Source organism: Ictidomys tridecemlineatus, chromosome X (genome assembly GCF_052094955.1).
Source record: "Ictidomys tridecemlineatus isolate mIctTri1 chromosome X, mIctTri1.hap1, whole genome shotgun sequence".
Taxonomy (NCBI): Eukaryota; Metazoa; Chordata; class Mammalia; order Rodentia; family Sciuridae; genus Ictidomys; species Ictidomys tridecemlineatus.
The window spans coordinates 37,528,702-37,555,983 of NC_135493.1; the positions used below are offsets into that span (position 1 = coordinate 37,528,702).

Sequence of the window (27,282 nt, forward strand, 5' to 3'; positions counted from 1 at the left end):
CTGGTACTGTTTCTATTAATGAAAATTTGTATCTTATTCTCTTAACTCTGTTCTTTATTAAAGTTTTGGGGTCATATTGTTAAACAACTGAGTTTCTTATCTAGCCATTGTCAAAACATATTTTAATGGAAGAGTTTTCTTTTGTGAATAAGAAATAGAAGGAAAGAAAATAATCAAAAATAAAACCAGAGAACTTCTAATAAAGCATAGAAAGAAAAAAATACATTCACACTGTTGCACTAATGTCACTACCATCTATCTCCATAAATTCTTCATCTTTCCAAACTGAAACTTTATATCAGTTACACAATTAATTCCTATTCTTCTCATCCCCAACCCCTCATACCCACCATTCTACTTTAGATCTACAATTTGATTACTATAAGCATCTTTATGTATGTGGAATCATACAATATCTTTTTGAGTCTGCTTATTTTATTTAGCATACTGTCTTTAGAGTTCATCCATTGTTGCAGCATATGTCAGGATTTCTTTCCATTTTAAAGGGTGAATCATATTTCATTCTATATACGTAACACATCTATATAGACATAAATCATCTATTGATAGGCACTTGGTTTATCTTTACCTTTTGGCTACTATAAATAAATCCACAATGAGCATGGGTATATAAATATCTGTTCAAGTAAGTCCATTCTTTCAATTTTGGGGGGTATATGCTCAAAAGTCGAAATGCCAGAATATATGGTAATGTGTTATCTCACTTGTGGGTTTGATTTCCATTACCATAATGATTAGTGATTTTGAGCATCTTTTCATGTGTTTATTGATCACTTGTATATCTTCTTTGGAGAAATTATCTATTCAATCATTTGTCCATTTTCTTAAGCAGATTGTTTTAGTTATTGTTGAATTATAAGTTTTCTTAAATATATTCTCAATATCGATCCTTTACCAGATATATGCAAATATTTTCCCTCATTCTTTGGATTGCCTTTTCCCTGCTAGTGCTTTGATTAAAAATTCCATTTTAATGAATATATATCATTTGGATTTTGATATGGATTGCACTAAATTAGTAGTTCACTTTGGGAAGTAATGAAATCTTTAATAAATTAGGTCTTCCAATCCAAGATCACAGGATATCTTTCACTTATTTAGGTCTTGTTTAATTTCTTTCAGCAATGCTTTATAGCTTTCCTTGTACAAATCTTTTCCCTCCTTAAGTTCATTACTAAGTATTGCTTTCTTTCTGATGCTTTTTCAAATTAAATTATTTTCATTTCCTTGTTTATTATCATTGTGTGTGTGTATATATGTTTTTTAACATACAAAAACCTAAAAATTATACATATTAATGGATAATGTGATTTTTAATGCACATGTATAATGAACACAGCTAGTGATAACAGTGTTTTCTATTATTATTATTATTTATCATATCAATTCAACTTTTATTATGTTTATGTCAGGTTAAACCAATCTCCTCAAACAGTTCTCATTTCTATATGGTGATAACTTTGAAAATCTTTCTTTCTCCCTTTTTGAAATGTGCCCTTTATTTTAGTGATTTCCTCTAATTTTTATCTCTGCTCTATTCTTTTTTTTTTTTTTTTTTTTTTTGGTCAGCTTTGGATTTGGTTTGTTCTTTAAGGAAAAAATTTGATTTAAAGAACTTCCTTCTTTTTAAAATGTATGCATTTATGTTATAAATCACATTTTTAGCACTGCTTTCACTGCATCCAGAAGTTTTGGGTTGTCTCAAGATTTTCATTTGTCTCAAGATATTTTCTAAATTCACTTGATATTTCTTCCAGTGAAAAGCAGAGACCACCATCTTTGCTGAGTTTTCATTATTGAGTATCATGAGTCCTTAAGGCAACACCAATTTTAAAATAAAATTACAGGTCAGAAATTTCTATTTATTCTATTGGAGTCCTCACAGAAGATACTTTAATCAACTCATAGTTCCTCCCTCCCTTCTTTTCTTTCTCTCTCCTTTCCTTCTTTCCTAAACATTATAGAACTGTATATTGAACAACCACTATGGACAAATCACTAACATATGCATGAGATGAGTAATGAATGCACCCCACTGCAAAAGAGCTCACAGGATAGAAGTCACATCTGTGATCTTCCACTCTACCTGCATTAATGGTTGCTCTTGGAAAGAATAGAAACAGCTAATTATGTTTCTGATCACAAAACCAATTTGAATCTTGTAACCTCTCCTTTTGCACTCAAGCACACGTGCATGTGTGCATGTGTACACACACACACACACACACACACTTTTTTAGTAGGTAAAACGCCAAAGTTCCTCTTTTGGCTTTTCCTTGTCTCCATTCTGTTATTCTAGCACTATTTGTCCATGTCCCAGGCATCTAGTACACTAGTGGTGAAATCAGCAAACATTTATAGGGAGTTTACCCTATCCTTGGCACAATGCTCTCACCTGCATCCACAGAGACTCCACTTCTTGGTAGGGAAAGTTTGTTTGATCTTCACCCTTCTAAATCATTCCTATCTTTTGGTCCAATTACAAATGGCTATCCTTTTAGCTCCCAGTTAACTAGAGAAAAATTTTTACTAAAGTATTCATGGCCAATAATGGGTTGATGTGCTTTAGTAGATTTAATGGCTTGGTCAGTAAACCATTCCAAACAACCATGAAGTGCCTGGCTCAGAGCATGCCACAATAGAAAACGTAAGAAGAATCACACTGTCTTTACCCTGAGTAGCTTCAAATCTCACTGGAAAGTCAGGATATGTGTACATTAAAGAAATACTAAAAGCAAAAATAAGTGAGTAGGAGTATACCAAACTTAAAAATTTCTGTGCAGTAAAAAGAAATAATTTAAAGAGCAATCCATAGAATGAAAGAAAATATCTCCAAACTGTATTACTGATAATGAGTTAATATCCCAAATATATAAAGAACTCCTATAACTCAATGACAATAAAATAAACAAATAACTTGATTAAACAATTAGTATAGTATATGAATAGACATTTCTCCAAATAAGACATATACAGATGGCCAATAAGTGCATGAATTATAAAATTTCATTATAAAATCATTATAAAAATTCAAAGCAAGAACACAATGAGATAATCACTACACACTCATTCAGATGGCCATCATCATTAAGAAAACAGAAAATAACAAGGGTTGGTAAGAATGGAAGAAAGTGGAACCCTTGTGCATTGCTGGTAGGAACTGTGTGGTTACTATGGAAAACAATATGGCGGTTTCTCAAAAAACTAAAATAAATATAGAACTACCATATGATCCAACAATTCCATATCTGGGTATACATCCAAAAGAACTGAAAAAAGGGTCTTGAAAAGATCCTTGTATATCCATATTCATAGAAGCATATTCACAATAGCCCAAAGGTGGAAGGAACCCAAGTATCCATCAACACATCAATGGGAAATGAAAATGTTTCATACACATACAATGAAATATAATTATTCAGTTTCAACAAAAGATAAAATTCTTTCACACTTTAACCTAGAGGACATACTAAATAAAATAAGCTAGTCACAAAAAGACAAATACTGCATGATTCCAAATGTATGAGATACGAATATAGTCTTTTTTTTTTTTCTTTATGGTACTGAGGATTGAACCTAGGGCTTAGCACATACTAGGCAAGTACTCTACCACTAAGCTACATCCCTGGTCCTTTTAAATAATTTTATTTTGAGATACAGTCTCACTAAATTGCCTAGGCTGACTGAAAACTTGCAATCCTCTTACCCCAGTCTCCTGAGTAACTGGGATTACAGGCATGCACCACCCTGCTGAGCAGTCACCATATTTTTAGAAACAGAAAGCAGAAAGGGGTTGGAGGTGGGGAGGGAGAAAGGGAGAGTTATTGTTCAATAGATATAAAGTTTCACTTTTGCAAGGTGGAAAAAGTTCTAAGGATCTGTTATATAACTGAGTGTATAGTTAAAACTATTGAACCATAAATTTAAAAATGATTAAGGGGATAAATTTTTATGATCCATGGTTTTTGTCCCAATAAAAAAGTGATAAAATATTAAAAGAACATAGATATGAAGAGAGACCATAACAGCAGCTCATTATTATTGAGCATAGGTTCTGTGAGAATTGAGCCCTTGCTGATGTAGGGTTTTGGAAGGAGCCACCTCTCAGAGTACTTCCTTCCCACTTAGTAAGAAGCATCCTGTTTTACCCTCCACTGGTTGTCCACTAGTCTTTTTATATTAATCTATACATTATTCCCTACTTCTGGTCCCCCAACAATCTGACATCAGTGTATACACTACTATCTCTGTCTTGGCTTAGGACTTCATGTCATTCTGTACCTGGGCTATTCTAATAAAAGTTAATATTCATCATTAATTCCTAAATGCCAAACACTGAATAGGGAACTTAATGTAATCCTCTCATAAACCTTGAAGATAACTATTATTATTATTCCAATTTTACAGATGAGGAACTTGAGGCATAGGGACTTTCCAGAGTGGCACCACTGAAAAGTGTAAGAGCGCACATTTAATGATCCCTCCCATATGCCTTCTGTAGCCAGAAGGAATACATAAATTTAAAGGAATTTCTTTGTTGAACATCTTCAGTATCACTTTTTATTTGGTTGGAAGATGAAGTCATCACAGCCCTAGGAAGTAAATCCCTGTAGAACAAGGAAGCCAGGGAAGGTTTCTTGAAGTAAATAGGACTAGAGTTGGTCTTTGAAGGAAGGGTGAATGTAATTCAGACAGGAAGAGATGAGAGCAGTGGCTATTTCAGGTTTGGGGGTTATGGTGTATGCAATGGCGGAGAGAAGAATGCTCAGTTGTATGAAGAAGACAGAGAGCAAAAAAAAAAAATGCCTGAGGTAAAGGGTTTCTTTGAGGGACAATTGCAAGTCCAATGGGGAAGGGCAGCAGGCTTGAATGCCATGTTAAGGAGTTCCGACCAGTGATGTTCACACTATATGTCCGGAGCCCAAGTGTTCTGCCAGGAGGTAAGAAAGCAGGGAGGCTTAGGCCCTAACTTATTGCTTTGACTAGAGCCTGTCTCCATTTTTTTAGAGAATGTCTACTTTCATCTGTCTTTTATTTTTTTTGATCTTAACTATACAATATTTTGCTTGGAACAAAAGGTTCCCCAGATGACTGAAAACCAAAGAATAAACAATAAATAGGCAAAATAAATGGGCAAACAGACTTTGAAAAGCACTGCACTGGGTAACAGAATGCTGCCTAAGGATTTTGAGTAGGGGCTTGACAAAACCAGGACTCCGTTTTAGAAATACAATTCTGTCAGGAAAATACAGTGTGGATTAAAGAAGGAGAGAGTACATACGGAGATCTTTGGGGGTCTTCCTGTAGCTACTTAAGGTGGCAAGGCCAGTGACAATAAGAATGCTTAAAGAAAGAACAGATGTTCCAGATGTTCCAAATGTTCTAAATGTTCCAGAGGATAACATAAAGCATGGTCAATACAGCATAACTGACAAGATATAAGGGGCAGGAAAGAGTCAAGGGGTTATATCTCTAAAGAGGGAATTTCAGCTGCCAAGGAAAATATTTAGGGTCACAGAGATCATTCCAAAATGCCTCAAGTCATTCTTTGCTGGAGCTGCACTTCTGATTCATCAAAAGAGAAAACTGGCCTGTTATTCATTGTCCAGAGAAAGTCAAGCAAAATAAGAAGCTATTTTCAGGACCACTCAGAGGCCAGTTACAGGATATTCTTGCCTGACCAAGAAATTCTCTGAGGAATCTTGAGGAAAAATGGGGAGAGAGCAATGTTCTTATAAGACTGTTCCATTCATGCAGAGGGATAACTATTTTAGATTGGGCTCTAGCAAATTGAGATTGGAAAATAAAAGGCAGCAACCAAAATTTAATTCAGTGGTCTCTAGAGCATCTAGCATGTTACTAGTCCTCAATCAGTGTGAAATCAGCCATGGGAAGAAGCATGAGTTCACAGGATTCAAGTAAAAGAGAAATTGGGTTAGGCCAAGTGAGAATCAGGCAGAAGCCTGATGAGAAATGGAATTAGGATCTCATGTTAAACCACTCCTCCCCAGTGGAAATAAAATTCCATGGGTAATCCCAAATTCAATGCTAATTATGTGTGTTGCTAATTATATATGTGTCTTTGGACAAGTCATTTACCTGGCCAGACCAAATTCTCTGTTGCCAAATGAGGAACATGATTTTCATCATACAAGGCTGTTATAAGGTAGAACTGGATTGTGAAAGTGCTTTAAAAAACAAAGTATCATAGACATGACAAAATAACTTGATATGGATCTTGTATGTAGGCAGCGGTATGTGACCAAATTTTTTATAAATCAAACTACACATTAATATCATAACATTTTGTTACACAAACATGAAAGAATTTTATAGGGAACACCCATGGCCCTACCATACCCTTGATACTTATGAAGGCAGTCTTAAGCAATAATTTTGCTAAAGAAATTCCTTTATCAAAGTGTATTGGTGTTGCTCATTTTCTGTTAACATGTGCTCTCCTTACTCTTCCAGGCCTTCTGATTTCTTGGTATTGTCCAACAGGAGAAAATATCTGAGAGAGAACCCAAACATGTTTCCTGCTAATAAAATGCATTCTCGTTTTGCTTCTTGAGGTTGGGCCTAGGATGATCATGGCTTTCTAAAAGGTAAGAGAATAATTTGACTAGAACAGTGAGGAAAGCATCAAGAGAATTTGGTCCATTTTGGTAAATTACAACCCACCACTTTCTGGGATCTCACCCAAGAGAAGATCATATCCTTCACATCCCACTCTAAAAAAGTTTTTACTATGGGGCCATTGATTAGTGGGAAGGCAAATGAAATCTGCTTAGCTGTTGAACAACTGACTTTCTGAAAATAAGAGGGAATCAGAATGCTACTTATGAACATCAGACAAGCATCCTTTGCGTTAGTTAAGTTAAAACCCTTTGACCTAACAGTCTTTCCCATGAACATTGGTAAATGTATCTGAATTAATGAAGATACTGTCCCTTTTTATGGGAATTACTACAAACTTCTAAATATTCTGAACACACAAGAATTGATGAATGGTTGAGGTTGAATAAAGCCTGGTATATTCATATTATGGACAATTATGCAGCTACTTGAAACAATGAACCAGATCAATTACCATGGACCTGTCTGGAAGTCTATGATACACTATGAAGTGCAAAAGTCAAGCAGAGAAACATGCATATCCCAAGTCACATCCTAGTACAAACTGCATCCCCTGTGGATATTCTACATAAACACGTATATTTGAATGTGCTCAGAAGTTCATCGGGGGATTGAGACCCACACTCTTAACATTGCTTATGCTGCAGAGATGGGAAGAATTGGGGATAGAATCACTATTTTTCTTTTAGCATCTGTGCATAATTTCATTGATAACAGTGAACATGTGAGACATTTGTAATTTCTGAAAATATTTAATAATTCTTTCAAAGAACTTTACTGCTCCCCTCCACTGCTTTCCTGGTCTTTCTGCTCCCCTATCCTATACATTAAGGGATAATACAAAGTTATTATTTGCTCAGAGACTACTGACTGTTTTCCTGCTAAATCATTTTCATGGCAGGAAGGTGAAGGGTAGAGGAACAGAAAGGCTTTAAAAACTGGGCCTCATCTCCCAGGCCTATCCCGACTTTTCTGGGAAACAGAAATAATCTATATGAGAAGTCAGACATTGCCTTGTGCAGTACTCTTTCCTGTGTGAAGAAGAAGCAGCTGTATTTGAAATCATGTACACATTTGAAGGAATCAGGAAATAGGCAAGTTCTGTAGTGGAGGAGTCCTGACTGCCCAAAACACCTGTCCCCTGTTGTGGTCTCCTTTCCCCTGTCCACCCTCAAAGAATAATGCATCAAGTCACAAAAAGCAACACCATCTTAAGCACCCTCTTTGAGGCAGGCTCTGAGCAAAAGGCATTTTCAGATGTACCATCTCACGCTCATCTGTACTATAACCTCTAAGATAGCAAAGCTGTGATTTTTCAAAAATTAAACAGGCCTGAGACGTCGTGTAAGGATTTCACTGGGTATGTTTGGCCCCTTGACATTTCAACGGCTGAAAATTTTCCTAATGCTTTTCCAATTACATTTCAAAGATGTGGATACAAAGTTCAGAGAAGGTGGCTAGTTTTTAAGAGTTTGTACAGTCACATAAAGTAGAAAAGGGAATGGCCTGTCCAGGATTTGATTTATCCAGAGAATAGTGCAACTTCTTAAGGTTATAACGGAGCAGCTAAGGAGGTCTAGTTCTCCAGCATGCAACCGGATGGCTCTCACACAATCCCAGGATGCCATTTTGGTTAATTCAACTCTTGACATTGGCATAGCATATTGCATCTTCTACTTACAAATCTGAGGAAGATGAAGCAGAAAATTATATAGATGAAGAAGAAACAGTTCCTGATGAGTTCAGTGCCTTAATGACAATCACAAAGCTTTTTTATTTATTTTATCTTTCTACATATACATGACAGTAGAGTGTATTTTGACATATTATACATACATAGAACAGGTACACTTCTTCCAACTAGGATCTGAATTCTTGTGGTTGTACATGATGTGGAGTTACACTGGTAGTGTATTCATATATAAGGACAGGAAAGTTATGTCCAATTCATTGTACTATCTTTCCTATTCCCATCCTCCCTCCCTTCCCTTCATTCCCCTTGTCTAATAGAATGAAATTCTTTTATTCTCCTCCCTTGTTGTGGGTTAGCATACATGTATCAGAGAGAAAATTCTGCCTTTGGGTTTTGGGGACTGGCTTATTTCTCAGAATATTCTCCAGTTTTGCCCATTTACTGGAAAATGCCATAATTTCATTTTCTTTATGGCTGAGTAATATTCCATTGTTTATATATACCACATTTTCTTTATCCATTCATCTGTTATAGTTTGGTTCCATAGTTTCAAATTCATGAGCCAAGGCTAAAGTCTACATAGTGAATAAAGTAAGCTACTGGATGTGCTTGCTGCACATTTTCTTTTCCTAATCTGTTAATTATCCTTGGTGAGATTATGAAGAAACAGTATTACTCAGTGTGTAAAAAAAGAACCATAGTTTTACCAGGCATTGTGGTGCATACCTATAATCCCAGCAACTCATGAGGCTAAGGCAGGAGAATCTTGAGTTCAAGCCTCCTGTAATCCCAGCAATTTGGGAGATTGAGGCAAGAGAATCTCAAGTTTAAGGCCAGCCTCAGAAACTTAGTGACTTATCTCAAAATAAAAAATAAAATTGACTGGAGATGTGACTCACTGGCAAAGTGAATCTGGGTTCAATCCTCAGCACCAACATTCTTAAAACGATTTAAAAAAAAAAACATGTTTTTTTCCATTGTTCACTATGTGGCCTTGGACAAGTCAGTCATCAGCTCTGTGCCTCAGTTTCCTCATCTATAAAAAGTGGATACTAACAAAGTCTGCCTCCTGGAATCAGTGTAAGGATTTTTATATGAAATAATCCACATAAGCCATTTAGCACAGTGCTTGGAACAAAATTTAGTAACATTAAGCTGTTCTTTTTGGAGGTACAGGGTATACTGGGGATTGAACTCAGGGGCACTTGACCACTGAGCCACATCCCCAGCCCTATTTTGCATTTTATTTAGAGACAGGGTCTCACTGAGTTGCTTAGTGGCTCACTTTTGCTGAGGCTACCTTTGAACTTGTGATCCTCCTGCCTCAGCCTCCAGATCCACTGGGATTATAGGCGTGGGCCACTGTGCCCTGCTTAAGCTATTCTTTTTATATTTTAAAATAGTTAAGGTGTGGCTTTTATCCATAGGTAAAAATATAAAGTATATCTCTGTGAGGCTGTGAACCTACTAAGGTTATTTTGCAATACTGTACCTGGTTTAATATAGAACCACTTATAACAATGGGAAACCCAAAGACAGAAGACACAATGACAAAAGAAACAGTGGCTCTCAGAGGTTATAAATGGCCATAATTCCTTTCATGTTGTCTTCTGTCTGTAGGGCCACTAGAAAGCTAAGGGACAACAGGCCACTGCCACTGTGCTGTGCCAGCTTTCAGGTATGCCAAGCTGAGCCTGCCATGGCAAGGAATACTTTCATGAGACCTGATCCACACTCTGAGAGTTGGCTCCATCCTTTGGAGCCAAACACTTCCTCTCTCCAAAAATGTTAATATATGTCAGTCAGATATACTCACTACTGGGGCTTCAAAGATCAGGGAGAGAGAAAGAGACAGAGAGAGACAGAGAGAGAGTTTTTGTGTTTGTAAATACAGATTGGCAAGAACAAAGTGGGAATGGGGACAAATATGGAACAGTTACAAGAGGGGCATCAGAAGCAAATGAGTCCTGCCTTTCTCTGGATATATCCAGCTTAAAGGGGTAATCAATTCAGAAGAACTTAGGGGTCATGGTTCTACAACACTAGGAATATACTAAATGCCACTAAATTGTTCATTTTTAAATGGTTAATTTTCTGTTATATAAGTTTAATTTTTTAATTTTTTAAAAAAAATTAACTCAGAGGATTACAATGCCATGGTTCTAAAGAGAACTCTATGCAGACAATAGATCTGATCTGAAGTTTAAAGGGCCTTCACAGGCAATGAATGCCTATTTGTGACTCTCTTTTATCCTGTTCTCTCCATTCTGCCCACTTTTTGAGTATGTGCACACACACATGCACCTACATGCTTGAACATGTGCATGTGCACACATAATTTTTCAAAATAGCTCATGAGAGCCAGGCATATTGGTACACATCTGTAATCCCAGCAATTCAGGAGGCTGAGGCAGGAAGATTGTAAGGTTGAGGCCAGCTTCAGCAATGTAGTAAGGCCTTAAGCAATTTAGCAAGACCTTGTCCCAAACTAAAAATTGCTGGGGGTGTGGTTCAGTGGTTAAGCGCCACTGGGTTCAATTCCCATTACCAACCCCCCACATACACACACACACACACAAAAAAAAAAAAAACCTCCTGAGATCTCTGACTGCAAAACTGCAGATGATAATACCACCTAGTCTTTATGGAGCTCCCTCTTTATGTCCAGCTTTAATCCTCCCAGAGGATTTTAATCCTACCCAGAGATAGAAAGTACTATCATGCCCACTTTACAGATGAGGGAATAGAGACTAAGAAAATTTCCACCAGTTGCAGCATAGTCTCCAAACAAGTAAAGCAGACATGCTGAATCAAACCAAGGCAATAAGCTTACAGAGACGGCTGTGCTTACAGAGAGCACAGCGGTCTCTTTCTAGGGTGCTCCCAATACCTACTCTCTACCAGTATCATGGAGACTAGGAAATGGTACAAAGAAAGTGTTCTCTGCCCTCAAGAAAATAACAATGCAGATAGCAGAGGAAACCGCAAAGGATCATTTCAAAATGTGGTTGGCTGCTAGTTTAATCTTATAAGAAGAAACACAGAAAAGAGCTGATAAAATAATAATAAGCACAAGAATTATGTTTATTCACATTGGCTGAGCAAATTACTATGTATTTAGCCAGGTGCAATGGTGCACGCCTGTAATCCCAGTGGCTTGGGAGGCTAAGGCAGGAGTATTTCAAGTTCAAAGGCAGACTCTGCAACTTAGTGAGGCCCTAAGCAACTCAGCAAGACCATGTCTCTAAATAAAATACAAAAAGGGGCTAGGGATGTTGCTCAGTAGTTAAGCACCTCTGGGTTCAATGCCTGGTACCAAAAAAAAAAAAAAATTACTATGTACCTGGCATTTGTTTAACACTTGGCTGATCTCAATTATTCTTTATACAAACCTGTAAGTTACCTAGTAGAACCAGTCTCATTTAAGGGTAAGGGATTTGAGTTTCAAAGAGGTAGAACAACATAACTCATCCAAGGTAGACTGGACTTGAACTAGTCTTGGTGTACACATAGAAAAAGCTTGGTAAATACTCTTGAGCATTCACTGTGCACTCTTTCAATTAACACTCACCACCCTATAGATTTAGTGTTATTATTGGCTCCATTTTACAGAGGAGGAACCTAAAGCTCCAAGATGTTAAATAACTTCTAAGTACACACAACTCTCAACTGGTAAAAGTAAAATAGGAACTCAGGGTTCACCAACTCCAAAGCCTATCTTATTTGCCTTCTAAGACCATTCTCTGGGATTGCACGGTAGGTGAAGCCCAGCTGCCTCCTTCTATGCATCTGTTAGTTAGCTTTGATTTGGATGTAAACAAGGGAGATAAAAATAATAGGCTAGCCTCTAATTCAATGCATGGAAAACAATCGCAGCAGGGCTGGCAGAGGTGAAAGGAATTACCATCAGGAAGAAAGGGGAAAATAAGGCCTAGAAAATTCTAATAGAGGCAGAGGCTGTTCTCCATATGCTCCCTCAAGGAAAGAGACAGTCTGGCTCTACTTAAAGCAGAAGCAACAAACTCAAAGCATGCCACAGCCAGCACGAAATGAGAATCTTCTTTGGAATTCTGTTTCTAACAAATGAGTCCCTACCTAGAGGAAGCAGCTGGGCCCAGGCAGCCTGTATCCTGACACCTCATCAGAATTCTGTTGCTCTCTCCAAAACCCTCAGGGGTTCCAAGTGCCACACACCAGGAGGGGCTGAACTTTTCCTGTGACCTATAACATGGGCTTGCTTTTAAAGAGAACAATCCATACCCTCTTCCATTTTCTGCAAGTCTTTAAGCTTCTTGTGTTGGGTGCCCTGTTCTATTCAACGTAACAAATTGACTCTTAGGTCCAGATCACGGGGATCCCATGGTCAAAAGAGCAAGATTAGAGTTGGGCATGGTGGTGCATGCCTGTATCCCAGTGGCTCAGGAGGCTGAGGAAGGAGGATCACAGCCAACCTCAGCAACGGTGAGGCACTAAGCAACCCAGTGAGACCCTGTCTCTAAATAAAATACAAAATAGGGCTGGGGATGTGGCTCAGTGGCCAGGTGCCCCTGACTTCAATTCTCAGTGGTGGGGAGGGGCAAGATTATCCACAGTTCAGCATGTCCACCCTATTTCACTTACATAATTTGTATTGCAATGCTGAGCTCTGAGTGGGTAACTCCAAAATACTTCTTGACTGACTGACAGACTTATGTGAGGGTAATTCAGTCCAAGAAATTTATTGATTCAAGGATGGTTCATGGGCAAGAGGTATTGGCATCACCAGAAGTATATTAGTGTATTGGAAAGGCAGAACCTTGGATTGAGGTGTATTTTGGTGGTAGAGCATCCCCCTAGCATCGTCAGAGGTTTCCATTCCCAGTAGTGTAAAAGAGAGAGGGGGTGGGGGGAGAGATAGAGGCGGAGGAGGGGAGAGTATGAGAGAGAAAGAGAAGAGAAAAAGAAATACATAAGCTCAGGCCTCACTTTAGACTTTCTGAATTAGAAACTGAGTTTTAACCAGATCTCCAGGAGCTTTGTCTGAGCATTAAAGTAGAAAAAGCATTGGTATAGGATGATTGAGAAAGGCTTTCATTCTTCCCTAATCTGCAGTAGGTCTCCATTCCCTGTGCTTTACTAAGGTTTCCAAATGGTTCCAATGGTTTCCAAATCTGGTTGTACATTATTTCATCTGGGAAGCTGGGTTTTTTAAAAAGAATTTTCTGTTTGGAAAAAAATTAAACTAAGAGAAAAATTCTAAGAATAGTACAAAGAACTCATGTATACCCCTCACACAGATTCACCAAATGTTAGCATTTTGCCATATTTGCTTTATTCCACCCTCTATATTTCTATGTGTTTTTCCTCCCTAATTCACTTGAATTCATTGCAAACATCATGCCCTTTTCCCCTAAGTACTTCAGAGTATTTTCTAAGAAGAAGAATATTCTTTTACATAATTACAGCCCAAGTTACCAAGTTCAGGAATTTTTAACACTAATACAATAACATTATGTACAATATGGTCTATAGTCAAATGTGGCAAATTGTCAGAAAAATGTCCTTTGTGATGATTATGACTTCCATTTAAGGAGCTTTTAAGAAGTACCGATGCTGAAACTCTACCCCATAACAAAGGAGATAGAATCTTTACTTCACTTAACATAAGTTCTCCATTTCCAACTATGTTGTTGCTAATGGCAGGATCTCATTCTCTTTGTGGCCAAATACTATTCCACTGTGTGTGTGTATATATATATATATATATATATATATATATATATATATATATATACACACTACGTTTCATCAATGCACATTTCAGTTGATTCCATGTCTTAGCTATGGCGACCAGTGATGCAATAATCATGGGCATACAGGTATCTCTTTGGTATGCTGATTTTATTTCCTTTGGATATACACCCAGAGTGTGATAGCTAGATCATATGTTAAATCTATTTTTGGTCTTTTGAGGAAACTCCACACTGTTTTCCATAATGGCTGTACTAATTTACATTCCCACCAACAGTAGAGATGAGTTCCCCTTTCTTTGCATCCTCACCAGCATTTGTTATGTTTTGTCTTAAAAGAAAAATAATCTCTGAAGGAGAAGACTGCATATATATCTTTAAAGCTCTTCATTAGGTCCTAATGTATAGCCAAGTCTAAGAACTACTATGCTATAGATTTTTTTTTCTGTGAACCCTGTGAATCATAGAGGTAGGAACTCTTGTCAGCAGGGTATGCCCTGAGTATAATTTGTCTAGACCCCATGTCTCCTTTAGTCTGAGTTCTAATGTCCCTAACTGCCTCTGAGGTTCCCAGGGCCTTTCCCTGCTGCCTTCGGGTGCCACCTCTCTAATGGAAACAACGCTCATTTTTTCCATCCTATTATTTCTCCTACAGCTTCTCAGCCCAGAGAAGCTCCTCTTTCTTTATGAAAAATGAAGACTTGAAAATGGTATGTGCTCTGTGCTGAGTTCTCCACCATGCAAATCCTAACAATTTGACTGCATCACCAAGAATCATTGCAGAAGAGCAAGGACAAACAGTGGGAAAGAACACCAGGGATCTAGCAAATCAATTAGGTGAGGGCCAAATTTCTCATTGGGCATGTTGCAAAGTTTCTCTAGCATTGGAGAACTGCTTTCTTCTAACTAAACTATTCTCAAATTATCTTGGCTTGGAAGTAAACTGCTGAGATGAGCAGATGTGGTATGCTAGGGTTGCACTGGACAAGAAGGTAATGTACAGATGGGGAGCAACTGAATCACCAGACAGCTAATCCCAAGAGCCAGCAGGCTTTTGCATTTCCCAAAAGAATTTGGGTCAATCTAACTGGTCAGTCTAACCATGTCAAGGTATCTGTTCTGCTTCCATCTGTCAGCCACCTAAAGGGAAGCCTGGAAGGTCTGGGAGGAGGGGTTGACAAAGAATTCATGATGTCTGTTCTGCTGGGGGCAGACCTGTTTCCCAAGCATCAAACCCACATTGCCACCACCACCCTCCACACCCTCCCATCCAAACATCTGTTTCACTGCAGCCAAAGAAAGTTACTTCCTCTGAAAAGGGTCCATTAGAAGGGGTCAAATCTGAATTTATATATGCTTGTGAATATCTTCTGGAAGAAAGGTGAAGGCAGAAAAAGGATCATTTGGCTTCAAAGTGGCTTTGTAAAGGCCGGAGAAATTGGCTTGCTTTTAGGATATATTGATATTCTTTAATATTCGAGAGAACTAGCCTACTCAGATGGATTGCTTTAACAGATGCATCTTTGCAGTTAGTCAATGACAAAATATTTGTGAGCAGTTAGTGTCTTTCCTCTTCACAGTAACTCAATAATGTGCCAAATGAGATCATTCCCTCTGGCCCAAGACTCAAGAACATTTTGAATTGTGTGCATCTTGATTAAGAACTAAAGCATACTCTAGTTATCACCAAAGTCCAAATGGAGGGCACTTGTATTCCTAGACAACCATTAGAAAATACCTTAATTGGGACCCAGTGTGCACTGCTATTACCATCTCTAATCATCTCTTTCATTGAGGGCTCCTTGTCTTATTACAGATTTTGGTCCCTGCCAGTAAGACAGAATGTGCATAAATTTATCAAGTATGTGTGAATTGCACACACCCCAAACTTTCTTACAAAAAGGCCAGCTTCAGAAAATATTTTCACAGAATATGACATTTCACATAGCTTAATTCAAACTAACAACGGGTTGTTGTTTTTTTCCTTCTATTTATTTATAATTATTTTTAAAATTAGTGCCTTATGGTTATCCATGAATATGGGACTGATGGTGGTATATTCATATATGTACATAGGAAAGTTAGGTTCAGATTCTTTCCCTTTGTCTAATATTTAAACTCTAAAAATTGGCTAATATTCTCTCCAATTGCTAATTCTCATTCTTTAATTATTTGATAGATACATATGTGCACATTTCAGGGTCTGTTAATCTGAACTCAGGTTTGTGTGTAATAGTAAAGTACAAAGTTCAGACATGCAGTCACTCAAATATCCCTATTTTTGCCAATGCCATAGGTAAGATCCAGTAGTTTCTTACCTCTTTCTCTCCTACCACTCTGCTACAATCCATCCTCTAAAATTGCACATCCTCTGCCTTCAGAATAAAAGTCCCAAATGTTTAGTTTGGCATTCAAAGATTTCTCCATGATACATAGTATCAAAGATTACTTGTACTCCCCCCAGTCCCATTCCCAGTGCTCCAAGTAAACCAACTTTTTTGCTCTCATATATGAAGCGATGTAGCCCTAAATGTTCTGGAGTGCTTGCTACATACCAGGCCTGTGTTAGTTTGAACCTTTATTTCATTTACTCTTTCTCATAACCAGCCAAGAAGGTTTTATTACTCTCATTTTGCAGGCAGAAAAACAGGGGACAACAGATGTTAAATAACATGCCTGAAGTCAGCAAGTTGTGGAGTCAACCTTTGAAGCTAAGTGGTCTCATTTCAGAGTGTGCCTTCTGAGCCTCAAATGCTAAAATATTTTTGTGCATTGTGTCCTGCTTTTTTGTGCCTCCATATTTTTATTCATAGTTTCTTCTCTGGAAACATCCCTCTCAACTTGGTGAAACCCTGCCCAGCTCAAAGGGCATCTCTTCCTTGAAGCCTCCCTTGATCTCATATAGTGAACATTCATTCCTCCTGGCTTCACAATCTCACAGCCTAAGTTCTAACACTTACATTACTATTTCACTATTATAATTATTATTTGTACCTGTTTCTCCTCCTACTCCTTCTACTCAGGAAACCAAACTCATTATCCCTGTAGCCCTGTAATGTTGAAGTCAAGAATGCCAGTCAAGGATGCACTCACTACCAGAGAAGTGGGTAAAGGTGGGCTGAGCAATGGAGTAGGCATCCTCTAAGCTCCCTCCCAATTCAGAGGTTGTACAATCCTGGCTGACAGTATCCCTGAAGGCAGGAACTGCACCTTCCACAGAGTGGCTGACATGTCTCTAGGGAACTGCTGAGCTGACAAAACTATGTTCTCTGAAGCAGGTGTGGACTAACAAGAACTGGCTATGCCTCCCTCCCAGTCTCTGTATATCTGTCACTGTCATGTGTATTTGAAGGTGACATTATTCTGCTAGTCTGGCTCAAGGGCTGCAGTCCCTTTCTAATTCTTTTTCTATGAGACTATCCTTCTGAGTGCTGTGTGAGTTGGTGATCCATGTGGTAGTGATGCCTGCAGCATTTAGGGCTTAGCTTGTCTATCTAGACCAGTGGTTTGCAAATTTTAGTATTCATCAGAATTACCTAGAGGACTTGTTAAAGCACACATTGCTGGGCCCCAGACCCAGTAGGTCCAGGGTAAACCTGGAGACCTGGCATTTCTAGCAGATTCCCAGATGAAATTGATGCTGCAGTTCTCTAGGCCACACCTGAGAACCAGTACTCCAGGAAATGGCTTCACTCACAAGAAGATGCCTTCTTCTCTCTGATCCTGCCCACCTCATCAGAGGGGCCTAAGAGAGTAGGGCAGACGGATAAGCCCTTAACTGGTAGCTAAAGTCTAGAGTTCTACTGAAGATTGTGGATCTGGTGTGCTGTGTGACTTGGGCAAATCTCAGTGCTGCTCTGGGTTTCTAGGTGCCTCACAAGTGCAAGGAAGGGCACTACTACTCTGAGTATTTCCAGAATTTAGAGTTCATGGTTACTCTTCTCCTTAGCCCAAACTTTCAAGTTGGGATGTCCAATGTCTCCTCAGCACTAACTCAAGCATCCAACTGCCCACTACTGTCCACCCATCACTCCAAGATGGAGTTAGAGTCATCCTGGTTGCTTGGAGCTTTCCCTCTATAGACATCTCTGTGTGTATAGCCCAAAGAGCTATACACACAAGTTGGTACCTTGCCTCTTGGAGACTCAATCTGCCTTTTCAGGGCATCTGTGTCCTATTTAAACAATACTTTAGCACAGATATAAGAAAACCTAATGATATAGCTATTCACCCGTATGTAATTATGGTTCTAACCATATGCTATGTAAACTTCATTGCATTTAATACCTCTAAGCCTCACTCAACATGGACACTAACAGTGACTACTTCACAGGTTATTGTGTGGATTAAATGAGATAGTACATGCAAGGCATTTACTGAAGGCACACAGTAAATCCTCAGAAATGGTAGCTTTTATCAGGCATGATGGTGCATACCTATAATCTTAGCAGCTTAGTAGGCTGAGGCAAAAATTCACAAGTTCACAGCCAGCCTCAGCAACTCAGTAAGGCCCTAAGCAGGTTAGTAAGATTCTGTCTCAAAAAAAAAATTAAAAACAAGTTCTGGGGACATGGCTCAGTGGTAAAGTGCCCCTGAGTACAATCTCTAGCACAAAAAAGAAAGAAAAAAATGGTTGCTGTTATTTCCAAAAATAGTATTATGGCTTTCTCCATAACACTACATAAGTAAGGAATCAAAAAAAAATGTTGTGGTGGAGATTTTCTACCTTCTTATAGGACTCCATAGTTTAAATAATGTTAACATAGTATAAAACAATGTTATATTTTATCCATATACAATAGTTTATATTTTCAGAAATATATCCAATCTTTATAACAATATAAACACAGGGCAAGTGTTCTTGTGTAGATTAGTTCAGATGTTCCTAAAACACCATCCCTGTCTAATAAGCTTTCTATGCAGTAGGCTGGCTCTCCCTGCATGAACAGAGGGAAGAAGCAACATCCTTGGCCATGGTGGCCAGCTGAGGAGCCTCCAGGAAACCCCATTGGTACCTGGCTTATCTTTTCAGGGATCCATCAGGCCAGAGGGTTGCTTCCCATGTGGCATCATTGCCTACATTCCTCAAAGTACAGGCATCGCCAGGTCCCAAACACATAAACAATGGTAACTGAATAACTCAAGGACTTTGAAGATATACATAAGCCAGACCAGCACAGAAATGTTCTGGACTTTTCAACAATTCCACCTCTTAATCCAAGAAAAATCAGCCCACCTGTTTCACTCCCAATTACATTTATCATAATTTTGCACTCTGCAAAATCAGGACAATGTCACAGGCTATGACACCAGTGCCACACTCATCATTAGTTATAGTCCAATGTTTGAGGAGATGAATAAATCACAGAAGAGTCAGAAACTTGTTATGATGCTTGATAATGATCTATTTCCTCACCAGAAATTGTACAAGACTTCTAGACTTCAGGGCTGGGTTTGTGGCTCAGTGGTTGAGCGCTTGCCTAGAATGTGTGAGGCACTGGGTTCAATTCTCAGCATCACATAAAAATACATAAATAAAATAAAGGTATTATGTCCATCTACAACTAAAAGAAGTATTTTAAAAAAGCCAGGTGCAGTGGCTCATGCCTGCAATCTCAGTGGCTCTGGGGGCTGAGGCAGGAGGATCTCAACTTCAAAGCCAGTCTCATCAAAAGTGAGATGCTAAGCAACTCAGTGAGACCCTATTTCTAAATAAAATACAAAATAGGGCTGGGGATGTAGCTCAGTGGTCAAGTGCCCCTGAGTTCAATTTCTGTACCCCCCCCAAAAAAATAATTATAGACTTCAGCAATTTCACATCCCTGCTATTTCTTTCAAGTTTCTGTCAATGGTAACCACTAGAAATAGAAAGACAATAGTAGGTTCTCTATTTGGGGTCCCTTATTTGACTTCCCTGATCTTTCCTCAGTGGTTGGCTCCTTTCAGTTATTTTCGAGGTCCCAGAAAGAGACAAGCTGACCTTGCTAACTCTGCAGTAGCCACACTGGGCTTCCTGCTGTTCCTTAAACAGGTCAAGAATGCACCCTCAGGGTCTTTGCATTTCCCTCTCAGTCCTCTACTCCTCCTCGGGACTCCTGCTCCCTCCCTTTTTAAAAGTCTTTGTTCAAATATCTTCACCAGCTGGATAATGGTAAACAAATCCCTTAACCTTCCTTTGCCTCTTTTTTCTAATCTCTAAAATGGAGATACTATTAATATAAATCTCATGGGGTTTTCCTGAAGCTTGATGGAGATAGTGTGAGGATCTTAGAGCAGCAGCTGAAATAAAGTAAGCACTCAGTAAGCATTACTATTATGCAAATTTATATACTTTACAGAAGAACCATATCCCATAGGTCATCTCATTCTAAATTCAAAGCAACCCCTTAGGGGAAGAGATAATTATTTTCTTCGACTGATAAGGCAGTTGAGGCTTAGAGAAGTGAAAGGATTTATCCGAAGTCTCCTAGCTAATAAGTGAGAGAGCTGGGATAAAGATATAAGTCATTAGTTTCCTAGTCCAGTGCCCTGTTCTATACTGTCTTAGAGATAGCAATTTTTCATCAATGTCAGCAGTCACAGAATGAGAATTTGAGTTCACATTCGTCTTTGAGTACTACATTTTCTTGGTCCCAGACAAGACCTGGGACTAACCATTGAACTTCATCCTCAGCTCTTATTTTTGATTTTGAGACAGGGTCTTGCTAAGTTGCTTAGAGCTTTGCTACATTGCTAAGGCTGGCCTCAAACTTGCAATCATCTTGCCTCAGCCTCCTGAGTCAGTGGGATTACAGGTATGCACCACCATGACTGGCCTAGGATCTTAAAAATGAAGGTGAAAGGGAGAGAGTACTTAGACCTATAAGTACTCATGGAACAATGGGCATAGGGACAACCACAGGCAGATTCCACCTTATATAAATAAGACTCCCAGGATGGTTGGAATGTGAAAGGATTTTTACAAGAGAAAGGTCATTATAAATAGTAATAAGCACGTAAATCAGCCTACCAAATGTACACAGATATACACAGCAGTACACTGTTACTGTTATGGCGTAGACTAAGGGCAATAAGACAAGAGTGGAGAGGTAGGCAAAAGCCATACTCTGCCAGGTCTTGATGACTCAGGAATAAAGTTGGATTTTATTTGAAATATAATGGGAAGCCACTGGAAGCTTTTAAGTAAAGGGATGACATTACCTGATTTACATTTTTAAAAGAGAACACTGATGCTATGATATGAAACTATACAGAGTATGATTCTGTAGTGACTCACACTGGGCTTGCATCTGAACCCTATCACTTTGTAGCCTGAAATTCTGTTCAATGGACACAATAAAGGCACCCACCAAGCAGGTGCTCAGTATATGTTTGCTGCAATTATTAGAATTAGCAATGGTAGGAATACTATTTTAGTATTATAGTCATAACTTTGGGATAATACACAGGATGTGGCCCAGATCAGTCAGGTATTAGGTCAATGGTGGTTCAAGTAAAATTTTTTGGATTCCTAAGACCTGACAAAATGTTAAGAGTCTCTAGTTGCAAGAGATAATAGAAAAAGCATGCCTGAGGTTGCTGCCAAAACACTATGGGGGTTTCCCTGTCTCTTCTTCCAACCCCAGGACATGATCACACTGCTGGCTATGTCCTGGAACACAGTTGCCTCTAAGCATAGACTGAGATGATTAGGAAAGGCCAGAAAAATGTGCATTCTTTTCTCACCCCTGTGTTACTTTCCCAAATCCAAAACAGTTCATTCATTCGAAAGTTACTAAGCACTGCCTATGTGCCAGCCTGGAGCTGGGCCATACCATCTTTCCAACAAAGGTGAGTCAGGAGCACCATGGGGGATCCCCAGTGGGTTCATCTATCACTTCACACCGTGAAGATTGTGCAATGAAGTGAAGGAGATGAGGTGGATGTCAAGGTTTCTGTTTAGAACATGGGATTGGGGTCTTTCTTTTGGAACTTTGCTTTAAGAACTTTTTGGCCTGAATTATATGACAGCATTAACAGCCCCCCATCAAGAAGGAAAAAGCTCGGAATTTCAATGTGACATGTATCTCACACATGTCCTGCATCATAGAAGATCAAGCCCAGAAAATAGTGATGGTGCAAAGGGCCTTCTCTTTCAGCATACTCTTAGTCTCTAAGGTCTTGTGTCACCTCACCCAGTTCTTTCAGTCCAGTGGTCTGTCTGCTCCCTGGAATGGGGTGACTACAGAAAACAGAGCATTCCTTTTTGGAAAAGAGAGTTGTGTTGTGTCACCCCATGCTCAGGCTGACTTGACCTTGAGCAAATTTGGTATGCCAGGAATGATTGAATCTAAAGTCAGGGTACTACCCAAATAATCTGCCAGTTTATCCTGCCATTATTTTTTTAATATTTTTTCTTAGTTGTTGATGGACCTTTATTTAATTAATTTATTTATTTATATGTGGTGCTAAGGATCGAACCCAGGGCCTCACACGTGCTAGGTGAGCATTATCACTCAGCTACCACCCTGCCCCTGCCATTGTTACTTGCTCAACACTTTGACATATATTTTCATTTATTCATTTATTTGATCAATCCTTTATTCAACAATATATGCAGGAGGCCGAATCACTCTCATTAAAATATTATTTTTTCCATCTAAAAAGGTTAGTAAGTTCTCTTCCAGATATTGCTACTGCATCCATTGTTCTCATCTTCATTTTACTAAAGCCTTGAAACATTTATGTATACCCATTGTCTCCAAAATCTCTCCATCCCTTCCTTGCTGAACTCACTCTACTCACTGCTCTGAACAAGAGCACCGTGACATCCATGTTACAAAATTCAATGTTCAATTCTCAGTCCTCATCTGACTTGATGTACCTTCAGTAGTTGACACAAGTTACCACTTGCTCTTGCTTGAATTCTTCTCTTAATTTTCAGGAACTGTATTCTGTTAGTTTTTTTTTTCCTTCTTCTCTGGCTTCTTCTCAATCTCCTTTGCTTGTTGCTCTTTAACATAACCTCTAGACTTCAGAGCACTCTAGGATTAAGACCTTAGATCTCATCTCTTTGAGATCTGGATCTCGTCCAATCTCATAGCTCCCAAAGTTCTATCTCCAGATGAGACCTCTGCTATGAACTCTAGGTTGGTATATCTGAGTTTACTTGGCCTCTCCAGTTGGATGAATAATGGGCACTTGTCTTAGCCTCTTTGGGTTGCTAAAACAAAATAATATGCATTCATTTACATAAACAACAGACATTTTGTTCTCGAGATTCTGGAAGCTGGGGAGTCCAAGATCTTACTGAGCTTATTTATATTCTGCCTTCTTCACTGTATTGGATGGTTTATAAATTTAGGATTTGTGTTCATTTTGTTCACTATTTTTATCCCTATGTTTTGAGTACTGCCTGGCACTTGGTAAGGGCTCAATAAATATTTACTAAATAAATGGGTAAAACTAGCAAAACAATTGCAGCTTGTGATAAGCACTAAAAAACGAAAGAAAAGAGCTGAAGAATCAGAATGAAGGTTGTCAACCCGGCTACGTGTTAAAATCACCTGGGAAGTATTAACCTATACAGATGCCTGGGATTCACTTTCGGAAATTCTAAAATATGAAGGGACCTGATCATTGTCTGCTTCTTTAATGTTCTCTGACTGATTCTCATGTGAAGTACATCAGAGAATTAATGAGTTTGAGAATGATAGGGGTACAGAAATGTACTTGAGACAGGGTATACAGAGAACGTCTTTTATCTTTTTCTAAGATGGTATCATTTAAGTGGAAACCTGAAGGACAAAAAGAAGCATGAGGCATTCAGGGCACGAGGGTAGGGTTTAATTTCTAGCAGAGGGTCCAAACAAAAGTGAACACAATGAAGTAGATATGAGTATGGCATCTCAAAACAGAAGGCTGTTGTGCATAGTGCATAGTATGATCAAGGACAACAATTGAATAAGATGAGTTTAGATACTCCTGGGCCAGATTAGGCAGGGCCTTCGAGACCATGAGAAGAAATTAGAATCTACATTCTATGAAATGAGAACCATTAGAGGGTTTCTAGGAGGGGAAAATTATGATCTGATTTCCTATTTGTTAAAGATGGCTCACTGCTGTGTGTAGGCATGAATGAAGGCAGGGAAATGACTTCAGGAGGCTGTTCTGGTACTAGAGGGATTTGCTGCTGGCCTGGATTGAGCTGATGATCTAATGCCATCCCTTTCCTTTCAGCTAGATGATGCCTAAGAGTAGTGTACAAATTTATTCTGCTCTGGTAAGCTCACACACACAGTCACCATGTGTGTTTCAGAAAAATTTCCTAATGCTTACATACTGTAGAGGATTATTCTGTGATGAATGTCTTGGTGATTGCAGAATGTATGTTATGACCTACCTTAGCTTTCCCGATTGATCAGTTAATGTGATAAATGTCATAACCAAGATCACAGAGCTAGGAAGGTGAATTTCTGATATCAGTTAACTAGTAAACAATCCAATCAGAAAGGGGCTTAGAAAAAGTGATAGTGGCACTCATTCACCTAAATTTTAAACAACCTCACTCATCCCCAGCACTGACTCTTTTGTGTTTTCTCGGGGTTGCAGGGGGGAAACACTATGTTCTCAAGGGAGTTCATAAATTAAGAGATCAAGACATGAAAACAAATAGAATTTAAAAAGAGAAAATGAGGCACATATCCAGAAGAAGATATAAATACAATCAATAACTGGTATCATTTATTTAGTGCTCAATTTATGCTGAGCACTATGTTGTGTGCTTTACTTGTTTTCATTTCATCTTCACAATATAATATGATCACTCATGATGATAACGATACAATAATTGCAGCTATAAATATTATAGTGAATAACATTTACTAGGTGCTTAGTATTAGCCAGTCATTAGGTTAGATGTTTTGCTAAATCTCATATAGGTATATATTCATTCTACAGTTAGTTGAGAACAAGTCTGTCTAGAAGAGATCAATGACATATACAAGATCACAGAGGTAGGCAGATGCAAATGGAAAAGTCAAACCCAGATTTGACTCTCAATCACATGCTCTTAAAATGCTCTGGAAATTCAGAGCAGATGGTTTCTACCTTGTCCTGGGAGGTTCCTGTGTGCAGGGAGCAAGACACCAAAGCAGAGCAAGTGTTTAAAGAAAGGAGGGGCCTATTCAGGGCCCAGCAATTGGCCCTGCATGGCCACCAGGGAGGGTATATAATGGGAAATAGTGGCTCATTGGCAAGGCAGTTATCCTGCCGCTTCTTGCTCCTAATCACCTTGCCTGTGCCAGCTAGGGGTTGCAGCCTCCCATTAAGCCTCTCTTAACTCATTCTTGATCTTGAGGTGTCTTGGTCCCCTAAAAGCTCCTAGGAACTCAGACAACGTTAACTCCACTCCAAGGTAGGACAAAGTATAGATTTTCAAACTCAAACTGTGGTGAGTAATAAGTTGGTGGCTCTCTCATTGATGTACTTGGGCATTTAGGACATTAAAACAAGATCCATCCGATCTGCAGAAGACAGGAGGATGAGGAATCCAGAGAAAACAACAAATAGCACCCAGCCTATCCCATTAAGCCAGAAAAGAAGGTTCATCCTGCAATGCTGCTCCTAACAGCAAAATTTTGTCAATGATCTCAGGGCCCATTAATATGGGATTGATGAGATAAACTTTGAGATACAGCAAAAATAACACTATATTGTTGTTTAAAAAAAAAAAGACAAGGTGAAACTGTATGTTCTACCAAGGAAAGATATTTCCAAAAGATTGTAAGTGAAAAGAGCAGGTCACACCACCAAAGCAGGTCTATGGGATGACCCTATTTAAATCCTAGAGCTGTGTTTATATATACATTTTATATATATGCAAAAACATTAACAGAAATTATCTGGTAGGTGTGAGCACACAGAATTACAGATGAAATTCTATTTGCTAATTCCAGCATATGTGTATTTGTTGACCATTCCAACCAGTCCATATTACTTCTACAATTGGGGAAAACTATACTTGTATTTCTATTTTGCAGAACAAAAACCCCATCTTAGATTATCCTCATCCATCTTGTCTTGTAAAAGCAATATGTCTTGAATTCAGAAGTGTATTTGAAATTATCTCCTTTAAATTTCTTATGAATGAACTAAAATCAGATAATATAGTAACAGATTATAAAACAGTCAAATGGATTGGCAAAATGATTAAACAATTTTACTCAAAACTTAGGTGGCAACCAGCAGAAATGTCTCCAGAGAAAGGCCACAGGGCTTTTCCAATGTTATTAATAATTTAGATGATATAGAAAATGTACTTACCACGTCTGAAGATGACTCAAAGCTGGCAGGGTTGAAGAACAAAACTGAGATTCAAAATGAGCTCAGATGGGCTGGATTGCTGGGCTAAAATTTAAGAAAAAAATGAAATTAAAATAAGACAAATAAGAAATCCTCAATTAAAAAATTAAGTTCATTTCATAAGGCCAGAAAAGGGGAAGCACGTCTTAGCAGCTCACAAAAGCACAAATAAACAAACCAAAAAATATTTGAGGTTTGAACTGACCCACAAGCATAATTTGAGCCAACAGTTTAATGTAGCTAAATTATTTAGCTGGAAAAACAATAGAGCACAATTTTAGCTTGTATTAATCAAAGGACAGTGTCTAGATCCTAAAACATAATCACTACCTGGCCATCTCCACTGTTCCCTCCTGCAGTCTCCTGTTTCATTCTACACATCACAACTTTTTTTTTTTTTTTTTTTTTTTGGTTTGGTACTGAGGATTGAACCCAAGGGCACTTAACCACTGAGCTATATCCCTAGCCCTTTTTATTTTTTTTAATTTTGAAATAGGGTCCCATTAAGTTGCTTAGGGCCTCACTAAGTTGTTGAGGCTGACCTCCAACTTTCAATCCTCCTGCCTCATCCTCCTCAATCACTAGGATTACAGACGTGTGCCACAATGCCTTGAATATACATCACATTTTAAAAGGTTCACTGAGAAAGTGGAACAACTCCAGAAGAGGGATATGAGATTGATAAAGAGAACTACTCCACAATAAGAGTGGCTTTTGAAAGTGCAGAGACATGGAGTCCATAAAGGAGAAGGGTTGGGGGTTTTATAGGATAGTCACCTGTCTTCAAATCACTAGTGCTTTCCTATGGAAGGTAGGCACTTATTCTAGGTAATAAGGTGATAGAACTAAGACTACTGC

The 27,282-nt window shown here is 38.6% G+C and overlaps 1 protein-coding gene across 4 annotated transcripts in view; it reads right to left on the bottom strand.

Annotated features, from left to right (window-relative positions):
• Pak3 (p21 (RAC1) activated kinase 3) overlaps positions 1–27,282 on the bottom strand; it is a 259,089-nt gene that overhangs the window by 180,415 nt on the left and 51,392 nt on the right. For all 4 annotated transcript variants that reach the window (XM_078034382.1, XM_078034379.1, XM_078034381.1 and 1 more), the window contains exon 2: positions 26,386–26,469. The gene's annotated coding sequence lies outside the window, so the exon portion shown is untranslated. The remainder of the gene's footprint in view (positions 1–26,385; positions 26,470–27,282) is intronic.